Source organism: Myodes glareolus, chromosome 24 (genome assembly GCF_982192425.1).
Source record: "Myodes glareolus chromosome 24, mMyoGla1.1, whole genome shotgun sequence".
Lineage (NCBI taxonomy): Eukaryota > Metazoa > Chordata > Mammalia > Rodentia > Cricetidae > Myodes > Myodes glareolus.
The window spans coordinates 41,025,008-41,050,887 of record NC_142049.1 but is presented as its reverse complement, the minus strand read 5'-3'; the positions used below and the strand labels follow the sequence as shown (position 1 = coordinate 41,050,887).

Below are 25,880 nucleotides of genomic sequence, written 5' to 3'. Positions count from 1 at the left end.
GTAGGACCCCAGCAGCACAGACAATAAGAGAAACAATGAATAAATGGGATCTACTGAAACTGAGAAGCTTCTGTAAAGCAAAGGACACTGTCAGTAGGACAAAAAGGCTGCCTTCTGACTGGGAGAAGATCTTCACCAACCCCTCATCTGACAATGGTCTGATCTCCAAAATATACAAAGAACTCAAGAAACTAGGCACTAAAACTCTAATTAACCCAATTAAAAAATGGGGTACTGAACTGAACAGAGAATTCACAACAGATGAACTTCGAAAAGCCAGAAGACACTTAAGGTCATGCTCAACCTCCTTAGCGATCAGGGAAATGCAAATCAAAACCACTTTGAGATACCATCTTACACCTGTCAGAATAGCTAAAGTCAAAAACACCAATGATAGCCTATGCTGGAGAGGATGTGGGGTGAGGGGAACACTCATCCATTGTTGGTGGGAATGCAAACTTGTGCAGCCACTGTGGAAATCAGTTGGCGGTTTCTCAGGAAACTGGGAGTCAACCTCCCACAGGACCCATCAATTCCACTCTTGGGAATATACCCTAAAGATTCCCTAACATACTATAAAAGCATTTGTTCTACTATGTTCATAGCAGCACTATTTGTAATAGCCAGAACCTGGAAACAGCCTAGGTGCCCCTCAATAGAAGAATGGTTAAAAAAGGTGTGGAACGTATACACATTAGAATTTTACTCAGCGGTAAAAAACAATGACATCTTGAAATTGCATGCAAATGGATGGAAATAGAAAACGCTTTACTGAGTGAGGTAAGCCAGACCCAAAAAGAGGAACACGGTATGTATTCACTCATAAGTGGATTCTAACCATAATTAAAGGTCTTTGAGCCTATTATTCATGATCCTAGAGAAGCTAAATAAGAAGATGAACCTGATGAAGATTATTTAGCTATCCACCAGGAGGTAGGAAATAGACAAGAGTCCCAGGTAACCTCGGATGCATGGGGGGTTGGGAGGGTTGATGGAAGGGGAGAGGGTTAGAGAGAAGGGAGTAGGGGAGGAATGGGGAAAGCTCGGTGGCCTGGGATTGGGGGGGGAGGGAGGAAGGATGAATATGGGATGAGGGAAGAATATATTTCAACTAAGGGAGTCATTTTAGGGTTTACAGGAGACTTGATTATATATGGGATCCCAGGTCCAAGGAGAGATCCCCCAGATTGTTCTCTGGACAGAGGAGAATGTGCCTGAATCGGCCGTGGCCCATAATCATACTGATGTATATTTTGCTTATCACCATAGAGCCTTCATCTGGCGAAGGACGGCGATACAGTCGGAGACCCACATTGGAGCACCGGACTGAGCCCCCCGAGGTCCAAATGAGGAGCAGAAGGAGGAAGAACATGAAAAACGAAATCAGTACTGCGAAGGATGCTATCACCCACTGATACAAGGGAACAGATCTAATGAGAGTTTACCAAGGCCAGTTGGACTGGGACTGAACGAGGACGTGATCTAACCAGATTCTCGGAATTTGGCCGGATTCTCTGAATGTGGCTGGCCCGAAGTCTTTCTGAAAAGCCATTGACTATGATACTGGGACCTGTTTCCTCTGCATATACTGGATTTTGGGGATCCAGTCTGTTTGGACACTCACCTTCCTGGACCTGGAGGGAGGGGGGAGGAACTTGAACTTCCCACAGGGCAGGAATCCCTGACTGCCCTAAGGGACGAAGAGGGAGGAGGAGAGGGAGTTGGGGGAGTGGGAGGGTGTTGGGAAGAGGGGCGGAAATGGAAACTTTTATAATTTAATAAAATTTACTTTTTAAAAAAAAGAAAAAAAACAAAATAAAATACATCTATTATAAATAGAAATATCTTATGTTATTCTTGCCAGGAAAACAACTGGAAGGTGCTAAGACTACTGGTGATTTTGAGAGAAATCAATCTTTCTGGCCAACAAGTGTTCAGACTACCATAAAGACTAGATTCACGAACAAGGTGCATCTCTCCTGAGTTAGACCAGCACAAAATTCTAACCCTTTAGCTCTAATTTGAAGAGGAATGTACAAACCTAATCACATCATCTCCTTCTTGGAAATCGACATGTCTTATGAATTAAGTGAATTCTGGTCATTAGAGTTTAGGTTTTCAGGAGATCTGCCCTGTTATAGTTCTTTCTTTCTTGAAAGAACCTGGAGTAAATTTATAGCTCAAAAGATAACATCTTGGGATAGATTATATTATACCACATCCTTGCACAATTCTTCTATTGTCAAAGGTAATCAAGTTGTGTGTAGCATGAATTCAAATTGGTCTTAATAACAAAAACCCAGAATCACCTATAGGGTTAATGTAGAAATATTGAAGAAGCAGAACAGTCAGCCATTAGAGAATCTTTACCTCTAACAACATTCAGACCTAAGGGAAGATCCTGTTTCTACAATACCTGACACTGCTTTGAGCTCCTGTCTCCTCCTGCCTTATATTCTTCTCTCTGCCCAGCCATATCACTCATGTCTCCACCTCCCTAGTGCTGAGATTAAGGGCATATGATTTCAAGTTCTGGGATCACCTTTGTGTGAGCTCTGTTTCTATTTTAGAAAGAGTCAAGCTCTTTTAATCCAATGTGGCTTTGAACTCACAGAAGTCCACCTGCCTCTGTTGCCAGAGTCCTGGGATTAAAGGTGCATGCCACCAATGTCTGGCCTCTATGGGTAACTAGTGGCTTAGCTCTGCACTCTTCAGGCAAGCTTTGTTTATTAAATCACAAAAAATCAATACATTTTCCCTTTTTATCTAAAGTAAGAAAAAATTATAACTAATATAAGAAAAACTATATACAAGGAATACATACAATAATACAGACAATAAGTACATCAAAAATGTCTAGTTCATTTGACTTTGGCAAATTCAGAGAAAATACTACATTATCTATCCAATCATGATGAGTTCAAAGTCTTATACTTATTTTACTTTCTATCCTATCTTGCATTACCATCCAAAACTACGTTTTAATATCTCTCATCCTTACACACTTTACACTTTTCTGCGTCCTGTAAGTAAGGAAAGCTATAACTATAACTAACTAGTCTTCAGCTCCCTCAGTGACCTGAGAAAGAAATAATACTAACTGAGTAAGCACAACATGCAAAATGTGAGAAATGACAGAAACAACTGGTTACCTGGACATTCACCGAAGGTTCCTTTGCAACACTGAGGCATTCATCTTCAGTCTACAGGCCTAATATATTTGATAGACTTTTCTATGAAAGTCAGTAAGACAAACACTGTCAATAAGACAAAGAGCAGTTTACAGAAGAGGAAAAGATCATTACCAAACCCACATCTGCCAGAGAGCTGATCTCCAAAATATATAAAGAACATAAGAAACTAGACATCAAAATACCAAATAATTCCATTAAAAGCAGGCTATAGGGATATACATAAATATATTATACAAAGTTTACTCAGAAGAAAAATGCAATAATAATAGTTCATGTAAATGGATGAAATTAAAAACGATAATACTAAGTGAGGTCATACAATCTCAGAAACAAACTCATTTTCCACCTTCAAAAAAAAGTAGGTTACAGGGAATTCACAACAGAAGAATCTCAAATGGCTGAGATACATACACTTAAAGACTTTTTTCAAAATCCTTAGCTCTCAGGGAAACACAAATCAAACAACTCTGATCATACACCTGTCAGAATGGCTAAGATGAAAATGCTAATGACAGTCTATGTTGAAGAGGATGTGGAGTCAGTGGGACACTCCTCCAATGTTGGTGGGAGAGCAAACTCATACAACCACTTTGGAAATCAGTATGGCAGTTTCTCAGAAAATGGGAAATCAATTTACCTCAAGAGCCAGGAATACCACTCTTGGACACATACCCAAAGGATGATCAATCATAACACGAGGACACTTGCTCAACTATGTTCATAACAGCATTATTTGTAACACTCAGAACCTGGAAAGAACCTAGATTCCATCAACTTAGGAAGAATGGAGGTCATTGCCTGTAGAAGCTTGATGATTTGCAACATGGTACAACAAGGCTTGCTTATATAAGCTGCAGATATCAAATAATTTTTAAAATGAACAGAGGAGCCACGCTGTAGAAGATGTGTAAACTTTCACTAAATATCTTATCTACCTGGTCACTTTTCGTTTCTGTATTTACCTTGTACTAGATAGGATCCCAACTCAAATTTGGGAACCAACACCAAATCAGTTACTCAAAGCTACAGATAGCTGTATTTTTCTTGGAATAGACTTAGAAATCAGACACCAAGTAAGGGATGATGGGGCAATTTCAAGGCAGGGTAAATATAGCACAATAAAACAAAAGAAGGAAGGAAGAATCATGGAAATGATATTAAATAAAGTGGGAGTAAGAAGGCAGCATAGAGGAGTGAATACTGGGAGAACAACTAATGTTGGTTTTGAAAAGTCTTTTGGAAGCCAACTATCATAGAAGCTGCCAAAATATATACATATGAATATGTAAAAAAAGGTGTAAGTGGATCACTAACAATTGATGACACCCTAGACACAATAGTCGAACAAAAAGATTTATAGTGCTAAAAATGGGATACTCAGCTGGGAGGTGTTGGTGCATGTCTTTACTCCCAGCACTTGGGGAGCAGAGGCAGGCAGATCTTTGGAAGCTTGAGGACAGCCTGGTCTTCAGAGTGAGTTCCAGGACAGCCAGAGTTGTTACACAGACCAGCCCTGTCTCGAAAAGTCAAAGGAATAAAAAGAAAAAGAGAGCTTCGGTGTTCCACGGGTTGTTGAGGAGTTCTATCAAGAAAGTGCTGAGGAGTTTCATCCAGAGAGGAGGAGATGGGCAGGCACCAATGCAAGAATTCCTCCAACAACCTGAAAGGCAACATGACATCTCCAGAATCCAGGGACCACGAAACTAGAAGAATTGAACACCCTACTCCAGAAGAAATAGAAGAAATCGACTCTAAGTGGATCTTTATGAAAAGAATAGAGGAACTTAAACAGGAGGTGAAAATCTGCCATAAAGAAATGGAAGATAAGTATAACAAAAAGATTGAGGAAATGAGTAAAGAAATGGAAGAGAAATATACCAAAATGTTTGAAGAAATGAGTAAATCCGTAAATGAAATTCTGGGAAACCAAGAAAAAACAATCAAACAAGAAATGGAAACAGTTCAAGATTTGAAAACTGAAATGGAGTCAATGAAGAAATCACAAACCGAGGGCCGGCTGGCTATGGAAAATCTAGGTAAACGAACAGAGACTTTAGAAACAAGCATAACCAACAGAATACAAGAGATAGAAGAAAGAATCTCAGACTCTGAGGACACCATAGAGAAATTAAACACTCTGTCCAAAGAAAACAGCAAATCCAACAAATTCTCATCACAAAACATTCAGGAACTGTGGGTCACAATAAAAAACCAAATCTAAGAATAATAGGGGTAGAAGAAGGAGAAGAATTGCAAATCAAGGGTCCAGAAAATATATTCAAAAAAATTATAGAAGAAAACTTCCCCAACCTAAAGAACGATATCTCTATGAAGGTTCAAGAAGCATACACAACACCGAATAGACTGGATCAAAAAAAAAAAAAACATCACCTCGCCATATAATAATCAAAACACAAAACATTCAGATTAAAGAAAGAATATTAAGAGCTGCAAAGGATAAAGATCAAGTAATTTATAAAGGTAAACCTATCAGACTTACATGAGACTTCTCTATGGAAACCATGAAAGCCAGAAGGTCCTGGATAGAGGTACTGCAGAAACTAAGAGACCATAGATGCAAGCCCAGACTACTATACCCAGCCAAGATATCGATCACTATCAATGGAGAAAACAAAATATTCCAGGATTAAAACAAATTTAAGCAGTAGGTAGCTACAAATCAAGACTTACAGAAAGTATTAGAAGGCAAATCACAACCCAAGGAATTCAACATTCCCAACACCGCCTACAATAACTCAGACATCTAGTGACCCTTCACAAGCACAACTCAAAGAAGGGAAAAACACACACTCTACTACCCCCCCCCAAAAAATAACCGGAGTCAACAACCACTGGTCATTAATATCACTTAATATCAATAGACTCAATTCACCTATAAAAAGGCACAGACTTAGAGATTGGATACGAAAACAGTATTCAACATTCTGCTGTTTACAAGAAACACTCCTCAACCACAAAGACAGATATCTACTCAGAGTAAAGGGCTGGGAAAAGGTTTTCCAAGCAAACGAACCTAACAAACAAGCAGGTGTGGCCATTCTAATATCTAACAAAGTTAACTTCAAACTAAAATCTATCAGAAGAGATAGAGATGGACATTTCATACTCATAACAGGAACAATTCATCAGGAGGAAGTCTCAATCCTGAATATCTATGCCCCTAAAATAAAGGCACCTACTTATGTAAAAGAAACACTTCTAGAACTCAAGGCGGTCATCAAACCACACACACTAATAGTAGGAGACTTCAACACACCTCTCTCACCAATGGACAGATCAATCAGACAGAAACCCAACAGAGAAATAAGAGAATTATTGGAGGTATTGAATCAAATGGACTTAACAGATATCTATAGAACATTCCACCCAAACAGGAAAGAATATACCTTCTTCTCTGCAGCCCATGGAACCTTCTCAAAAATTGACCACATACTTGGTAACAAAGCAAACTTCCACAGATACAAAATTTATTAGTAACCACCTGTGTCTTGTCTGATCACCATGGATTAAAGTTAGAATTCAACAACAATGCTACACCCAGGAAGCCAACAAACTCATGGAAGTTGAACAGTCAACTATTAAATCACCCCTGGGTCAAGGAAGAAATAAAGAAATTAAAGTCTTCCTTGAATTTAATGAAAATAAAGACACAACATACTCAGACCTATGGAACACTATGAAAGCAGTGCTAAGAGCAAAGTTCATAGCACTAAGTGCCCAATTAAAGAAAGCAGAGAAAGCACACATTGGAGACTTAACAGCACACTTGAAAGCTCTAGAAAAAAAAGAAGCTGATTTACCCAGGAGGAGTAGAAGACTGGAAATAATCAAACTGAGGGCTGAAATCAACAAAATAGAAACACAGAAAACAATCCAAAGAATCAATGAAACAAAAAGCTGGTTCTTGGAGAAATTCAACTAGATCGACAAACCCTTAGCCAAACTAATCAAACGGCAGAGAGAGAACATGCAAATTAATAAGATCAGAAATGAAAAGGGGGACATAACCACAGACACAGAGGAAATTCAGAGAATCATCAGATCTTACTACGAAAGTTTATATGCCACAAAGCTGGAAAATGTAAAAGAAATGGACATCATTTTAGATAAGTACCATATACCAAAGTAGAACCAAGAACAGGTGAACAATCTAAATAGACCTGTTAGTCGTGAAGAATTAGAAGCTGTTATCAAAAATCTCCCTACCAAAAAAAAGCCCAGGAACAGATGGTTTCAATGCAGAATTCTACCAGAACTTCCAGGAAGAGCTAATACCTATACTCCTTAATGTATTCCACAATATAGAAACAGAAGAGTCATTGCCAAACTTTTTTATGAAGCTACAGTTACCCTGATACCAAAACCACACAAAGACACAACCAAGAAAGAGAATTACAGGCCAATCTCACTCATGAACATCGACGCGAAAATTCTCAACAAAATCCTGGCAAACCAAATCCAAGAACACATTAGAAAAATTATCCATTATGATCAAGTAGGCTTCATCCCAGAGATGCAGGGATGGTTCAACATACGCAAATCTATCAACGTAATCCATCATATAAATAAACTGAAAGAGAAAACCATATGACCATTTCATTGGATGCTGAAAAAGCATTTGACAAGATTCAGCACCCATTTATGATAAAGGTGTTGGAGAGATACCTAAATATAATAAAAGCAATATACAGCAAGCCAACAGCTAACATCAAATTGAATGGAGAGAAACTCAAAGCCTTTCCACTGATGAATATTTTGCATGTCACCACAGAACCTTCATATGGCGATGGATGGAGATAGAGACAGAGATACATATTGGAACACTGGACTTAACTCCCTAGGTCCAAATGAGAAGCAGAGGGAGGGAGATCGTGAGCAAGGAAAGCAAAATCAGAGGGGGCCTTCATCCGATGATGGATTGAGATAGAGACGGAGACCCACACTGGAGCACTGGAAGGCAGGACCGCGAAGGGTGCGTTCACCCACTTATACAAGGGGACTGATCAAATGAGAGCTCACCAAGGCCAGCTGGGCTGGGACTGAACGTGCATGTGATCAAACCGGATTCTCTGAATGTGACTGACATGGGGGCTGACTGAGCCCCCGAGGTCCAAATGAAGACTGAGAAGCCATTGACAATGGCACTGGGTCTTGTTTTGTCTGCATGGACTGGCTTTTTGGGATCCTGGCCTGTTTGGATGCTCACCTTCCTGGACCTGGAGGGAGGGGGATGAACTTGAATTTCCCACAGGACAGGAAACCCTGACTGCTCTTGGGAATGGTGAGGGAGGAGGAGAGGGAGTGGGGGGAGTGGGAGGGTATTGGGAGGAGGGGAAGAAGTGGAAAGAGTGTTTTCGGATACTTGAATAAACAAGTCTAACGGAAAAAAAAGAAAAGGAGAAAAAAGAAAAAGAAAAAAGAGGGGTTCTCTGGGTGAGTTGTTTGCCAGTGGATCCCATACACTCCCAACAGGCTATTGACACTGAACTTGGTTACCCTCCAGGACTTGATAGTCCTGGATATAACATATGCTTGACTCACAGAAATGGAGAAGTCAACCTGTTAATGCTTTATGAGTTGTCCTTCTATCTGTGCTATGCACACTACTGGAGAATAAGAGTAATCATCAGAATGACCTCAGCATAACCCTATGAACTATAATAATGAATGTTCTGTCAAGGTTTGCCCAGTGGTGCAACAGTGTCACAAATATCATGGGATTATCAGCAATGCTCTGAAAGTAGAAAGTTCCAGTCTCCAAGATGAAACACATATCTGGCACCAATATCAGGGTCTATAATCTCTAGCTACATGGGTTGAGGCCTTAAGCAAAAAATATCACTATTTTCCTTACTAGGCTGTGAACACAATACTAAGCCAACTACTAATTACTTTTGCAATAGATTAGTCCAATTCTTAGTCTTCATCAGAGTTGTTTCTTTGGCAGTATATAGCGATTTAACACACAGATTTACATATGGTCAAAGTCAGGAGAATTAAATGCTGTGAAATATACAGTCCTATGTGGTATGTCAATAAATCATAGTCCTTCCTCCTGGGGCTCACAGAAACTTGCACAGAAGAGAGCAGAAGGAACATAGCAGACAAAGTAAGTAGCTTATTCCAATGAAACAATGCTTTCTACACACAAAACAGCAGTAACAAATGTGAACAATCAACAGTTGTGACAAAATGCATGAGACATACAAGCTCAGTATTTTAGATAAAGTCCCAGTGTGGGGAATGGAGTTGGATGAAAAGTCTCACCCACATGTGATGAGGTATGGACAATTTCCATCTGCCCTATAATGAAATTCAGTTTACTTTAAGGGTGTTGTCTCACCATGTGCTAGCAAAAGGTCAAAAACCCAACAGTACATGGGCAATATAAAACTGGAAGCTAAAAATTATTTTAATGAAAAATAAGGAGAACACATGCAGATGGGTTTCACAAAAAGCATGAATGTGGGAGATGTTGGTGTGGTTCAGGTTAGATATGATAAATATACAATATATGAAATTGCAAAGGACTGAAAAAAATCTCTTTTCTTAATAAGTTTTATTAAGAATGAGGCTACTTACACAAGTGACATTAAGCACTGAACAGCTCAAGACATGCTCAAAAAAATTAATCTTTACTTAGGTGAATTTTAGCATTATAAACAAAGCATTCCCCCTAGCTATACTCCATTTGGATGAGTACACACCGACAGGTATATGGTCTTTGGACCATGTGGTGTCATTACTTCAATTAATACACCATCAACTAAAAAGGAGAAAAAGGAGAAAGAACACACATACATACATTCTGGAAAAGGTTTCAACAAGTTAATAGGTACAAGTGAATGACAGCTAAACATGGAGCTAGACATTTCACATTCTCTGTGTAACCTGGTGTCTCTATTCTTAAACTGATTGCATTATTTTGAACAGCATCAAAATATACTGTACCCCTTAACTTTAATGTGAATACTATGAGAGCAAAGCTCTGTCCTAGATAGGTTTGTAACAACTTGACCTAAGCAAGAGTCATTTGGGAAGAAGGATAGTCTTCTGAAAAAGTGCCACCATCAGATTGACCTGTGGGAAAGAATGTGGTCTTTTTTTTATGGGGATCTGTGTTACTGCTGATGTCCAGCGTCTCAGCTCATTGTGGGTGGTGCCACCCCTGGAATGGTGGTCCTGCACACTGTAATAAGGGATGCTGAGCACTCATCCAGGAATTCTTCTGACTTTGTTTTTTAAACCAGTTTGAGTGATTCCCTATACTAGGCTTGAGGTTTAGAGGCAAAATATCCTTGCCCTCCCTCTTTAATCCAGAAACTGGCTGAAGCTTGCAGACTGCAAGCGGACAAAGAGATTCCCCCTCCCCGAAAGGTATGCTCACAAAAGTCAGCACAATCACAACATCCTGTGCACAACAGTTGACAAAAGTGGACATAGTTCCAGAGTCCACAGTGACCACTGGAACCAGGACCCTGCCAGCACCTCGATACCTTAACAAGCAAGTCACTTCCTCCCAATCTGCTCCTACAGAAACCACATAACCCAGTCCAACCAAGAGACTCCCCTGGCTCAGATCTGTAGACTTGAGGACTCACCCAGTGAGTGCATTGTTAAAAGATAACTGTTGTTAGACTTTTTCAGTTCAGCTTGACCTGGCTTTTAAAATCAGCTTAGAACTTTAATGGGGATTGGGGGTACAGAAAATCTATTATCTTGAATTCTCTCAGTGATGGAGTGTGGTATGGAACTCTAAGCTAAAATAAAATCTTTCCTACCAATGTTGCTCTTGGTCATGCTATATCATCACAGTGGTAGTTACTCTAATGTATTTTCTCCCCCATGACTTAGAAGTGTATGTTCAGCTACTTAATGAAGAAAAACAGAAATCATACAGCCAGTGCTGCCTCACAAATACTTCCAGAACTACTCAGAATGATAGAGTGAACATTAGATGGTGTGAACATTTCTCTGTCCATTGTGACAATCAGCATATGTGCTTTTGACTTGGGAAACATTAAGTTAACTAATTAATTTAGATTATTAATATATTAATCAGATTTAATCAAATTAAGACATCTTAAAAAATTTTTAATGATGGCCCATTGTTTGAACTAATAGATGAGAAATTAAGAATAAAAATTAGCTTGATGAGCTGTTATAATTCCTTTAGGATATACTGATGGAAGAGATGGAATTTAACAGTGATCAGGAACTTCATAAAAAGTACTCAAAAGACACATGTCACCTCTGGTCTCTGATGTTAAATAGACAGAGTGAAAACATCAGGTTCCCAGCTGAAGACCCTCACCTTATGGGGAATCATTTAATTCTCAGAGCAGTTATTGTACTGTATTTGTGCTTTTCTTTATGAGTATGGCATCTTCCATTCATGCAAGCTACTACAGAGATGCCTCTGCTAAAATTATATTGATGTAAAAAATTTTATGTAGATTTTGTTCTTTACCTTGGAAAACTGATAAAGATTGTATCTAAGTATTCTGCAATGGTTAATTTGATACACCCTTTTAAAAAATTATCTTTATTTATTATGCATGCTACTTTCTGCCTGTATGCATGCCTATGTGCCTGAGGAGGGCACCAAATAGAAGCACCAAATCTCATCACAGAGGACTATGAGCTGCCATGTGGTAATTTGGAATTGAACTCAAATTCCCTAGAAGGGCATCCAGTGCTCTTAACCTCAGAACCACCTCCTCAGCCCTTTCATTTGTCTTTTTAACACATCTCACATTCTTTTTTCCCTCATCCCTTATTGTAGCTCCAGCTATGTTTAACAAATGTTCATTAGAAATCAGGAGATATCAGGGCAAGGGTGACACATGCTTTAAATCCCACTATTCATTCAAAAGGCAGGTGGCTATCTGTGAGTTAAAGGTCAGTCTGGTATACAAAGGGAGTTCTTGAATAGAAGGACTGTCACAAAGAGAAACCCTGTCACAAACAGAACAGAAAAAGAAACTCAGCAAGATTGATATCACAAAAGCACACAAATAAGCAAGGATCTAGTTTCAGTTTCTAAATGATTCTGAAAAAGTGCAGGGTATTCTGATTTCATTAGAGCCTTTATTATTTAAAAATCTAATCTGATGTGTTTGCATTTGCTTAGGGTAAGTGATTTCTTTCATTGAGTCTTTGGTTTCTCTGCCATTTACATTTACTATTTTATGTTTACTGTGGCAAATATAGTCAGTATTAAACAAAATTTTAAAATATCCAACTGTACCTCCATACAATATATTGCATTCTGTTATGATTTCAGTATCACACAATGAATTTATATAAAATGATGTCTACTTGATTATTGACACAAATAACATGGTCACCAGTGAACTGTGATATTATGCATGTAAAAAACATTAGCTGGATGCTCACACAGTAACAATCATAATCAAAACATGTTCACTACAATTTCTTTTCTCTCATAGATACTTCCCTAAATTATCATGTGTTTCATTAGATAAGCAAACGTCAGTGAGGTCATAGTGGAATGATTGGAGGGAGATGGGAACAGTAGGGTTTAAGGACCTGTAAACTTAAGATTTGAAGGTAAGAGACTCACTGCTCTGGTCTTTGGGTGAGTCCTTCAGGATGAACAGTGCTGGAACAGAGGGGACTGCAGCTCCTGGATTGCCTTGTCGATATCAAGATCACCAGTGCAGTCACTTGGCCCAACAGTAACGGAGGTAGAATTTCGAAGGTCACTCATTCTGAAGTCATACAGCTTCTTGTGTTCTACGTAGAAAAAACACTAATTATAGATCAACACTAAGAGTAAAGAATGACCAAACAGACATTTTGGTAGCTTGAGTATACATTTACAGACCTGCAGCCCTCCTCTAACTCTTGGAATTCTCGGGGATGAAATTCTAGTGAAACAACTATCCAAGCATTGAGAGGCTAAAATTCAAATATGTTACTCTGCTACACGTTATGACACTGCAGATCAGCTAGAGCCTTCTAGCTCTAGACTAATGATTTCAGTCATGTGTCCTCCATATGTCAAAATTTATCATGAAAGAAGAGAATATTAACTTTTTGGTTCCCATCTCTTCAGTAATTTAATAATACTTGTAAAAGGTCTCTAATCAGTATTTTCTCCAACAGCATTTCTGACACATTTATAGAAGCAGTAGCCCAAGGAGACAATTACAAATATTAATAACGTCTGTGATGTCAATGAAGGAAATAAGCAGTATTATATGCTGTCAAGTTTGCCATAATTTTAACATTAGTCAAATTAACCTTTTGTGAAATTTTAACATCTTCCCATATAAAGACTGTAAGGTTGCACAGGTGCACTTTATCTTGAAAAATTGTGTATATCTATAAACTTTTTACTTAAGTCAGTTTCACTTACTTTTATGGCTAAATAGATTTGAAAAACATATATAGATCTACCTGCATAGTCTAATTAGACAAGATCGCCTGACAAAATTGGGAGTATGGGGGTGGGGGAGGAGAAGGGAAGGAGTCAGGAGAACTTGAGGAAATGGGATAGTGGAGATAGAGGAAGGGCATAGATGAGAACAAGAAAAGAGATATCTTGATTGAGGGAGCCATTATAGGGTTAGCCATAAACCTGGCTCTAGAGAAATTCCCAGGAATCCACAAAGATGACCCCAGCTAAAACCCTAAGCAGTGGAGGAGAGGGGGCCTGACTTGACATGCCCTGTAGTCTGACAGATGAATATCTTAAATATCACCATAGAACCTTCATCCAGCAACTAATGGAAAGAGAGACAGAGACCCATATTGGAGCACTTGACTGCACTCCCAAAGTCCAGTTGAAGAAAGGGAGAAATAAGAATATGAGAAAAGAGGTCAAGACCATGATGGGTACACCCACTGATATAGTCAGTCTACCTGAGCTAATGGGAGCTCACCGACTTCAGCTGGCCTGGGTGAGAGGATATGTAGAGGGAATATGAGGAGGGGAGATGTCCCGCGCTACCGTCTCGCCAGCAAGAACCACGCGGTACACATAGGATCCTTCTGCAGTAAAGCTTTATGTCTCTTGGGAGCTAGAGCATAAGCCACATGGCGGAGACCCAGATAAGATGGAACCCATCCCTTATAAAGGAAACAGACCCTGCCTTGGACGTGTCATTCCTGGATTGGTTAACTGCTCCCAGTCCCAGGTGAAACCTCGGGAGTAGGCAGGGACGCAGCGGTAGAGAGTTACAAAGCACGTGCGCTGGGATTAAAGGCGTGTGCCGCCACACCTTGGGGTCACAGAGGTCAATCTCTACCTTTGTTCCTAGAAGCAATGGAGAATGTGGTCCGGCCCTCCACATATCCCCCTTTTTTTACTTCTTTGCAGAAAGGCAACTCCCTAGGAAGGTAAAGATAGAGGTCGCACTTCCCAAAATGAAAACATAAAAATGGGCTTACACGGAATCTGTCCCTAGGCTCATGACACCTGGAACCTATCCGGCCTGCCCTCTGCCATTTTTCTGGGAAAGGGAATATACGGCAGGAAACCCTTAAGCAGAGCGACTTATCTCTCAGAGAGGGTCATTCTCTGTGCGATGCTTTTAAGCTCGACAACCTTCAGGGCTAGCTAAGCCAAGCACTCCACCCTGTGCAATGGACCATTGTCCTAGGGGTGCAGGAGCTGGTTGGCTTAAACCTTACTGCTTTAACATAGATAACCACACATCAGTAGAAGCTCCCTGTTCCAGGGCAGCCAGCGCTGTTGCAAAAACCATTTTATCCCTATGGCTTTGGGATTTGAGTCAGCAGACCATCCAGAGGAGAAACACTAATCCATAGCATAGGACTGTTCCAAAACATTTCCATCCCCACCCACTCTTTGAAGTAGGGGATGAAGGACACGATCCAGGACTGGAATTCTTCGGCCAAGCTTATGTCCACTCGCGTGGAGTTGATTGTCACGATGGACCATCTCAAGGAGGACAGCAAATCATCAAAATTCTCCTGCAAGATACAAAGACAATTTTTGGGACAAGTTAGCCATTTTTATAAAGTTCTCATATGGTACATTGGTCACACATAAGGCTGGAGTTTTCCATTTACAGCCCAATTGGGCAAGCTGTCATAAGATATCCATCTGTTCTTGTACTAGGTTAATTATTTGATTAAGAACCATTATTTTACCTCTAATAGATGTATCTATGGTAGCCTGCTGATCTAGGGCTGTAGCCACTGTGGTAGATAACTGATTGAGGGTCTCTGTTTTTCATGGTATAGGCCGTGCTGTCCCAGTGGCGCCTAGGAAAAACCCAGGCCCTGTTTGTTGATATAAGGTTTAAGATTTATTGGCTCCTGTATTCCTTGCCAGTACAGTGGCCTCGGGTTCCAGAGCCCGCCCGCCATCCAAGGGCTGTGTGCGTGTGCGGCCCTGGGCCTGCTCGCTGCGCGGCTCCCCGTGTCCCGCTGTGCGGCTCCGCCTGTCCCAGGCCAGGAAGTGGCGGCTCCACCCCCAGGTGCTCCAGCCTTTTTCGCGGGGCTAGCCTAGTCCTCCACGGCGGCTGTGTTGGTGGGGGAGTGTGGCGGGAGCCGACACTCAGACCGTGGCGGCACAGGCCGGCAACATCTCAAGGTCCGCGCCAGAGCCGCTGCGGCTCAAGGGGCCAATGGGAGAGGCGGCGAACAGGGCCGCTTCTCTACTAGCAAACTCTCAACACCTGTGCCATAGCAAAAGCAGCTGTAAACAAACTCTCACAGACCCAGCCAATGACCCAATCACTTTAAAAATCTAAGGGCTTTTTGCATCTACCTCCCTGTGGATCCTGAAACATTAGATTTAAAACCAAATAGTTGTAAGCTGCCATGTGGTCACTGGGGAATTGAACTCACGACCCTTGGAAGAGCAGGCAGCATTCTTAACCCCTATGCTATCTCTTCAGTTCCTTATTCAGATGGAAAATCTCTCGGGCTAGTAGCCAGCATTGTTCGCCCCGCCCGTTGCCCCAGGCCATTGGTCCGCCTTTGTTACCTAGGATCAGCACAGCTCAGCTCAGCCAAGCGGAACAGAAGCCACTCTAGCCTCAGAGCCCCTCACAGTTTCAGGCACATTGCAAGCCTTCTGACCTGGCAGCTTGTGGCACCGTTCTCATTCTCGGTACTGCTGTGATACCCTCCAGGCCAGGCACCAACTGAGCCTGCGCAATATGCCTCCCATCATAGCCACAGAGCAAAGCTCCGCTCCAGCCGCCCTCCAGCCCCAGCTGCACCCATTCCGAGCCCAAACCGGTGCACGAAGCAAAGCTGAACTCAGAGAAGCAGGCTTGAAAGGACCTCATTTAATCTTTAAGGGAATTTGGGCGTCGTTTAGTCTCTTTGGCTGCTTCCTGCTGTTATTGGGCCGCTGTATTTTAGGGGTATACACTATAACATTTCAGGAGGTCTCGGTGATTCAAACCACGTAAATCCCAAGTACACCCTTAGGCTCTCCCCCTCCGTGGAGACGAAAACAGAACCTCCCTCCCAAAACACCACATCCTCAGCAGTCTCCAAGTTCAAATATCCCTCTCCCATCCAGTACATAAAAGACAACATGAACAACACAACATAAAGCTTTTGACCCTGCAAATCAGCCCTCTCCCCCATCCTCACTCTCTTTTAAAATCATTGGGGGGTCCTTTTTAACTTATTTTCTTTTCTGTCTCCCCCATTCTTTACCGGAGGGTCCTTTTTAACTTATCTGGGTGCGCGCACAACCTCCCACTGCTGCTCAGTTTCTGATATGCTCTCTGGACTTTAGAACGTACCTCTCTGAGCACGCATGCCTGCAGTTCTGAATCCTCCTTGTGTCCAAGGGGTCTCCGGCGGTGCAAAGTTCTTCTTTTTCTTCTTCTTCTTCCCGGGTTTCGGCACCAGATGTCCCGCGCTACCGTCTCGCCAGCAAGAACCACGCGGTACACATAGGATCCTTCTGCAGTAAAGCTTTATGTCTCTTGGGAGCTAGAGCATAAGCCACATGGCGGAGACCCAGATAAGATGGAACCCATCCCTTATAAAGGAAACAGACCCTGCCTTGGACGTGTCATTCCTGGATTGGTTAACTGCTCCCAGTCCCAGGTGAAACCTCGGGAGTAGGCAGGGACGCAGCGGTAGAGAGTTACAAAGCACGTGCGCTGGGATTAAAGGCGTGTGCCGCCACACCTTGGGGTCACAGAGGTCAATCTCTACCTTTGTTCCTAGAAGCAATGGAGAATGTGGTCCGGCCCTCCACAGGGAGAGAGTGGAAACTTGCACTGGTATGTATAATCAAAAAAGATAGTGTAATTTCTTTTTTAAAAAATAAATATTAAAAATGTAATACAGTTCAGGAAAAATAAAACTGCTATGCATTTATCAGAAAAGTACTTAGAGACTGGGCCCCTTTATCTCCTGCTGCAGGGGTTTCTCTATTCCACACTTCCCTGCCCACCCCCCCACCCCCCAAAGCCTGCCCTAGTGTCTGGGAGGTCCTTGGCTTAGGAACAGGAACAGGACCTGCTCCTTCACCGAGGCTACCCACCCAGAGGGGGGAGCAAACACCCGCCCGGCCAGAGGGGAGTGCATGGTCCATCCAGCTCCTGCTGCAGGGGCTTCTTGGCTCCACACAACTCTCGCCTCCCACTCGAATTCGCCCTTTTGTCTGTGGGGTCCTTTGACCTCCAAGAGTCCTGTCCCTGTGCTAAGGACAACCTTTCAGACCGACCGGTCAACAAGGGAACAGTTCCTCTGCCTGCACTGAGGAGATCCACCCAAAATCAGACACAGCAAAGGTTGGACCAAGACACCAAAACTCTCCTGGCAGCATTTGAAGGAAGAGATGGGTGGGCGCCAATGCAAGAATTCCTCCAACAACCCGAAAGGCAACATGATATCACCAGAATCTAGGGATCACGAAACAAGAAGAATTGAACACCCTACTCCAGAAGAAATAGAAGAAATCGACTTTAAATGGAACTATATGAAAATAATAGAGGAACTTAAATAGAAGGTAAAAAACCGCCATAAAGAAATGGAGATAAGATATAGACTCCCAGGTCAGCCTGCTCTGCTGGCTCCACCCTGCTAGCTTCCCCGCCAGCCATCCCAACTTCCATCCAGAGGGCCTTCGGAGTGGTGAGTTGATTCGGGACCGCGGCAGGGGCCTGGCGAGGGGGAGCTAGGACTCTCCCCGACCCCATAGACTCCCAGGTCAGCCTGCTCTGCTGGCTCCACCCTGCTAGCTTCCCCGCCAGCCATCCCAGCTCCCATCCAGAGGGCCTTCGGAGTGGTGAGTTGATTCGGGCCCACGGCAGGGGCCCGGAGAGGGGGAGCTAGGACTCTCCCCGACCCCATAGACTCCCAGGTCAGCCTGCTCTGCTGGCTCCACCCTGCTAGCTTCCCCGCCAGCCATCCCAGCTCCCATCCAGAGGGCCTTCGGAGTGGTGAGTTGATTTGGGCCCGCAGCAGGGGCCCGGCGAGGAGGAGCTAGGACTCTCCCCGACCCCATAGACTCCCAGGTCAGCCTGCAGTGCTGTTTCCACCCTGCTAGGCTCTCCCGCCTGCCATCCCAGCTTCCATCCAGGTACAAATTTCTATATTTCTCCCCTCCCACTGAGGCCATAAAATTTCCCCAGTTCAGCTGCCTTGCACACTACGCCTGCTCTGTAGGGGCATCCCGGAAAGAGGGAGTGCCTGTGCTTCAATACCCTGCCTGGGAAAAGGTAGGCATTCTATGAGTGAACTCCCTGCCCAACAAGGGAACCTGACCCAATACCAGAAGTTCCAAAAGAGAGCATTTGATCGAAGAGATGGGCAGACGCCAAGGCAAGACCTCCTCCAACAATCTGAAAAGCAACATGAAAATATCAGATCCCAACGACCCTACAACAGAAGGATTTGAACACTCTAACCCAGATGAAGTGGAAAAAAGTGCCATTATGAAAGCAATAGAGTCCCTTAAACAGGATATGAATAACTCCCTTAAGGAACTGGTCGAGAAGTATAACAAAAAGTTTGAAAATTGAGTATAGAAATGGATGAGAAATATAACAAAAAGTTTGAAGAAATAAGTAAATCCGTGAGTGATACCCTGAGAAACCAAGAAAAAACAATCAAACAAGTAAAGGAAACAGTGCAAGAATTGAAAACTGAAATGGAGGCAATGAAGAAAACACAAAACGAGAACCGGCTGGATATGGAAAACCTAGGTAAACGAGCGGAGACTACAAAATCAAGCATAATCAATAGAATACAAGAGATAGAAGAACGAATCTCAGATTCTGAAGATACCATAGAGAAAATAAATGCTCTGGTCAGAGAAAACGGCAAATCCAACAAATTCTCTTCACAAAACATTCAGGAAATCTGGGACACAATAAAAAAAACCAAATCTAAGAAGAATAGGGATTGAAGAAGGAGAAGAACTGCAGATCAAAGGCCCAGAAAATATATTCAATAAAATTATAGAAGAAAACTTTCCCAACCTAAAGAACGATATTCCTATGTAGGTTCAAGAAGCATACAGAACACCGAATAGATTGGATCAGAAAAAAACATCCCCGCGCCATATAATAATCAAAACACAAAACATAAATATTAAAGAAAAAATTTTAAGAGATGCAAAGGAAAAAGGTCAAGTAACTTATAAAGGTAAACCTATCAGGCTTACACCGGATTTCTCTATGGAAACCATGAAAGCCAGAAGATCCTGGATAGAGGTACTGCAGAAACTAAGAGACCATGGATGCAAACCCAGACTAATATACCCAGCCAAGCTATTGTTCACTATCAATGGAGAAAACAAAATATTCCAGGATAAAAACAAATTTAAACAATACGTAGCTACTAACCCAGCCTTACAGAGAATATTAGAAGGAAAAATCACTACCGAAGGAATCCAACATTTCCAACACGACCTACAATAACTCGAACATCTAGCGACCATTCACAAGCACAAATCAAAGAAGAAAAACACATACACTCTACTACCTAAAAAAAAAAAATGACCGGAGTCAACAACCACTGGTCATTAATATCACTTAATAGCAATGGACTCAATTCACCTATAAAGAGGCACAGACGTAGAGATTGGATACGAAAACAGGATCCAACATTCTGCTGTTTACAAGAAACACACCTCAACCACAAAGACAGACACTTACTCAGAGTAAAGGGTTGGGAAAAGGTTTTCCAAGCAAATGGACCTAAGAAACAAGCGGGCATGACCATTCTAATATCTAACAAAATCGACTTCAAACTAAAATCAATCAGAAGAAATGGAGATGGACATTTCATACTCATAACTGGAACAATTCATCAGGAGGAAGTCTCAATCCTGAATATCTATGCTCCTAATATAAAGGCACCCACATATGTAAAAGAAACTCTTCTAGAACTCAAGGCGGTCATCAAACCACACACACTAATAGTAGGAGACTTCAACACTCCTCTCTCACCAATGGACAGGTCAATCAGATAGAAACCAAACAGAGAATTGAGAGACCTATTGGAGGTATTGAATCAAATGGACTTAACAGACATCTATAGAACACTCCACCCAAATAGGAAAGAATATACCTTTTTCTCTGCAGCTCATGGAACCTTCTCGAAAATTGACCACATACTCGGTAACAAAGCAAACTTCCACAGATACAGAAAAATATTAGTAACTACCTGTGTCTTGTCAGATCACCATGGACTAAAATTAGAATTCAACAACAATGCTCCCCCCAGGAAGCCAACAAACTCATGGAAACTGAACAGTCAACTACTAAATCACCCCTGGGTCAAGGAAGAAATAAAGAAAGAAATTAATCTCTTCCTTGAATTTAATGAAAACAAAGACACAACATACTCAAACCTATGGGACACTATGAAAGCAGTGCTAAGAGGAAAGTTCATAGCACTAAGTGCCCAATTAAAGAAAGCAGAGAAAGCACACATTGGAGACTTAACAGCACACTTGAAAGATCTAGAAAAAAAAGAAGCTGATTCACCCAGGAGGTCTAGAAGACTGGAAATAATCAAACTGAGGGCTGAAATCAACAAAATAGAAATAGAGAAAACAATCCAAAGAATCAATGAATCAAAAAACTGGTTCTTGGAGAAAATCAACAAGATTGACAAACTCCTATCCAAGCTAATCAAACGGCAGAGAGAGAACATGCAAATTAATAAGATCAGAAATGAAAAGGGGGACATAACCACAGACACAGAGGAAATTCAGAGAATCATTAGATCTTACTATGAAAGTTTATATGCCACAAAGTTGGAAAATGTAAAAGAAATGGACATTTTTTTAGATAAGTACCATATACCAAAGTTGAACCAAGACCAGGTGAACAATCTAAATAGACCTGTTAGTCGCGAAGAATTAGAAGCTGTTATCAAAAATCTCCCTACCAAAAAAAGCCCAGGACCAGATGGTTTCAATGCAGAATTCTACCAGAACTTCCAGGAAGAGCTAATACCTATACTCCTTAACGTATTCCACAATATAGAAACAGAAGAGTCACTGCCTAACTCCTTTTATGAAGCTACAGTTACCCTAATACCAAAACCACACAAAGACACAACCAAGAAAGAGAATTACAGGTCAATCTCACTCATGAACATCGACGCGAAAATTCTCAATAAAATACTGGCAAACCGAATCCAAGAGCACATTAGAAAAATTATCCATTATGATCAAGTCGGCTTCATTCCAGAGATGCAGGGCTGGTTCAACATACGCAAATCTATCAATGTAATCCATCATATAAATAAACTGAAAGAATAAAACCATATGATCATCTCACTAGATGCTGAAAAAGCATTTGACAAAATTCAACACCCATTTATGATAAAGGTGTTGGAGAGACTGGGGATACAAGGATCATACCTAAATATAATAAAAGCAATATACAGCAAGCCGACAGCTAACATCAAACTGAATGGAGAGAAACTCAAAGCCTTTCCACTAAAATCAGGAACGCGACAAGGCTGTCCACTCTCTCCATACCTCTTCAATATAGTGCTTGAAGTTCTAGCAATAGCAATAAGACAACATAAGGGGATCACGGGGATTCGAATTGGAAAGGATGAAGTTAAACTTTCGTTATTTGCTGACGATATGATAGTGTACATAAGCGACCCCAAAAACTCTACCAAAGAACTCCTACAGCTGATAAACACCTTTAGTAACGTGGCAGGATACAGGATCAACTCCAAAAAATCAGTGGCCCTCCTATACACAAAGGATAAAGAAGCAGAGAGGGAAATCAGAGAAGCATCACCTTTCATGATAGCCACAAATAGCATAAAATATCTTGGGGTTACTCTAACCAAGGAAGTGAAAGACCTATTTGACAAGAACTTTAAGTCTTTGAAGAAAGAAATTGAGGAGGATACCAGAAAATGGAAAGACCTCCCCTGCTCAGGATTGGGAGAATCAACATAGTAAAAATGGCAATTCTACCAAAAGCAATCTATAGATTCAATGCAATCCCCATCAAAATCCCATCAAACTTCTTCACAGACCTTGAGAGAACAATAATCAAGTTTACATGGAAAAACAAAAAACCCAGGATAGCCAAAACAATCTTATACAATAAAAGAACTTCTGGAGGCATTACCATCCCTGACTTCAAACTCTATTATAGAGCTACAGTATTGAAAACAGCTTGGTATTGGCATAAGAACAGAGAAGTCGACCTATGGAATCGAATAGATGACCCAGATATTAACCCACAAACTTATGAAAACCTAATTTTCGACAAGGGAGCTAAAGGTATACAATGGAAGAAGGAAAGCATCTTTAACAAATGGTGCTGGCATAACTGGATGTCAACCTGTAAAAAAATGAAAATAGATCCATATCTATCACCATGCACAAAAATCAAGTCCAAATGGATTAAAGACATCAACATTAATCCGTCCACTTTGAACCTGATAGAAGAGAAAGTGGGAAGTAGTCTACAAGATTTAGGCACAGGAGGCCTCTTCCTAAGTAGGACCCCAGCAGCACAGACAATAAGAGAAACAATGAATAAATGGGATCTACTGAAACTGGGAAGCTTCTGTAAAGCAAAGGACACTGTCAGTAGGACAAAAAGACTGCCTTCTGACTGGGAGAAGATCTTCACCAACCCCTCATCAGACAAAGGTCTGATCTCCAAAATATACAAAGAATTCAAGAAACTAGGCACTAAAACTCTAATTAACCCAATTAAAAAATGGGGGTACTGAACTTAACAGAGAATTCACAACAGATGAACTTCGAATGGCCAGAGACACTTAAGGTCATGCTCAACCTCCTTAGCGATCAGGGAAATGCAAATCAAAACCACTTTGAGATACCATCTTACACCTGTCAGAATAGCTAAAGTCAAAAACACCAATGATAGCCTATGCTGGAGAGGATGTGGGGTGAGGGGAACACTCATCCATTGTTGGTGGGAATGCAAACTCGTGCAGCCACTGTGGAAATCAGTGTGGCGGTTTCTCAGGAAACTGGGAGTCAACCTCCCTCAGGACCCAGCAATACCACTCTTGGGAATATACCCTAAAGATTCCCTAACATACTACAAAAGCATTTGTTCTACTATGTTCATAGCAGCACTATTTGTAATAGCCAGAACCTGGAAACAGTCTAGGTGCCCCTCAATAGAAGAATGGTTAAAAAAGGTGTGGAACATATACACATTAGAGTTTTACTCGGTGGTAAAAAACAATGACATCTTGAATTTTGCATGCAAATGGATGGAAATAGAAAACGCTTTACTGAGTGAGGTAAGCCAGACCCAAAAAGAGGAACACGGTATGTATTCACTCATAAGTGGATTCTAACCATAATTAAAGGTCTTTGAGTCTATTATTCGTGATCCTAGAGAAACTAAATAAGAAGATGAACCTGATGAAGATTATTTAGCTATCCACCAGGAGGTAGGAAATAGACAAGAGTCCCAGGTAACCTCGGGTGCATGGGGGGGTGGGAGGGTAGATGGAAGGGAAGAGGGTTAGAGAGAAGGGTGTAGGGGAGGAACGGGGAAAGCTTGGTGGCCGGAGATGGGGGGAGGGAGGAAGGATGAATATGGGATCAGGGAACAATATATTTCAACTAAGGGAGCCATTTTAGGGTTTACAGGAGACTTGATTATATATGGGATCCCAGGTCCAAGGAGAGATCCCCCAGATTGCTCTCTGGACAGAGGAGAGGGTGCCTGAATCAGCCGTGGCCCATGACCATACTGATGTATATTTTGCTTATCACCATAGATCCTTCTTCTGGCGAAGGACGGCGATACAGTCGGAGACCCACATTGGAGTACCGTACTGAGCCCCCCGAGGTCCAAATGAGGAGCAGAAGGAGGAAGAACATGAAAAACGAAATCAGTACTGCAAGGGATGCTATCACCCACTGATACAAGGGAACGGATCTGATGAGAGTTTACCAAGGCCAGTTGTACTGGGACTGAACGTGGACATGATCTAACCAGATTCTTGGAATTTGGCCGGATTCTCTGACTGTGGCTGGCCCGAAGTCTTTCTGAAAAGCCATTGACTATGACACTGGGACCTGTTTCCTCTACATATACTGGATTTTGGGGATCCAGTCTGTTTGGACACTCACCTTCCTGGACCTGGAGGGAGGGGGAAGGAACTGGAACTTCCCACAGGGCAGGAAACCCTGACTGCCCTGGGGGATGAAGAGGGAGGAGGAGGGGGAGTGGGGGGAGTGGGAGGGTGTTGGGAGGGGGGCGGAAAAGGAAACTTTTATAATTTAATAAAATTTACTTAAAAAAAAGAAATGGAGATAACAAACAAAAGTTAGATGAAATGAATAAATCTCTCAAAGATACCCAAGAAAAACAAGAAAAAGCAATCAAACAGGTAAGGGAAACAGTTCAAGACTTGAAAAATGAAATGGAGGTAATGAAGAAAACACAAACTGAGGGAAGGCTGGATATGGAAAATTTGGGTAAATGAATAGGAACTGCAGAGACAAGTATTACCAACAGAATACAAGAGATAGAAGAAAGAATCTCAGATACTGAAGATACTACAGGGGAAATAAACTCACTGATTAAAGAACAAAACAAATCCAACAAATTCTTAAAACATCCAGGAAATTTGGGACACCATGAAAAGACCAAACCTAAGAATAATAGGTGTAGAAGAAGGAGAAGATTTACAGTTCAAAGGCCCAGAAAATATATTCACCAAAATTATTGAAGAACATTTTCCCAATCTAAAGAAGGATATTCCTATGAAGGTACAAGAAGCATACAGAACACCAAATAGACTGGATCAAAAAAATACCCTTGCCATATAATAATCAACACAAAACATACAGAATAAAGAACAAACATTAAGAGCTGCAAGGGAAAAAGATCAAGTAAATATAAAGGGAAACCTATCAGAATTACACCTGTCTTCTCAATGGAAACCATGAAAGCCAGAAGGTCTTGGATAGATGTGCTGCAGAAACTAAGAGACCAAGCCCAGACTACTATACCCAGCAAAGGTTGCATTCACCAACGATGGAGAATTCCAGGACAAAAACAGATTTAAACAATATGTAGCCACAAACCCAGCCTTACAGAAAATACTAGAAGGAAAAATCACAAACCAAGGAAGTCAACAACATCCATAATCACACAAGCATCTGACAACCCTCCACCAGCACAACTCAAAGAAGGAAAACACACTAACACT

General features: G+C 41.5%; 1 protein-coding gene and 1 long non-coding RNA gene across 2 annotated transcripts in view; both read right to left on the bottom strand.

Moving 5' to 3' along the window:
• The window catches only part of LOC148118185 (uncharacterized), a 65,801-nt gene that overhangs the window by 24,387 nt on the left and 15,534 nt on the right, over window positions 1-25,880 (bottom strand). The window contains exon 2 of the mRNA XM_087901309.1: window positions 12,802-12,974. The gene's annotated coding sequence lies outside the window, so the exon portion shown is untranslated. The remainder of the gene's footprint in view (window positions 1-12,801; window positions 12,975-25,880) is intronic.
• Window positions 14,230-17,433, bottom strand: LOC148118186 (uncharacterized). Its single transcript, XR_015736378.1, has 2 exons — window positions 16,976-17,433; window positions 14,230-15,179 (listed from the first exon to the last, which is right to left on the bottom strand). It is a non-coding gene; the product is annotated as an uncharacterized LOC148118186 (long non-coding RNA).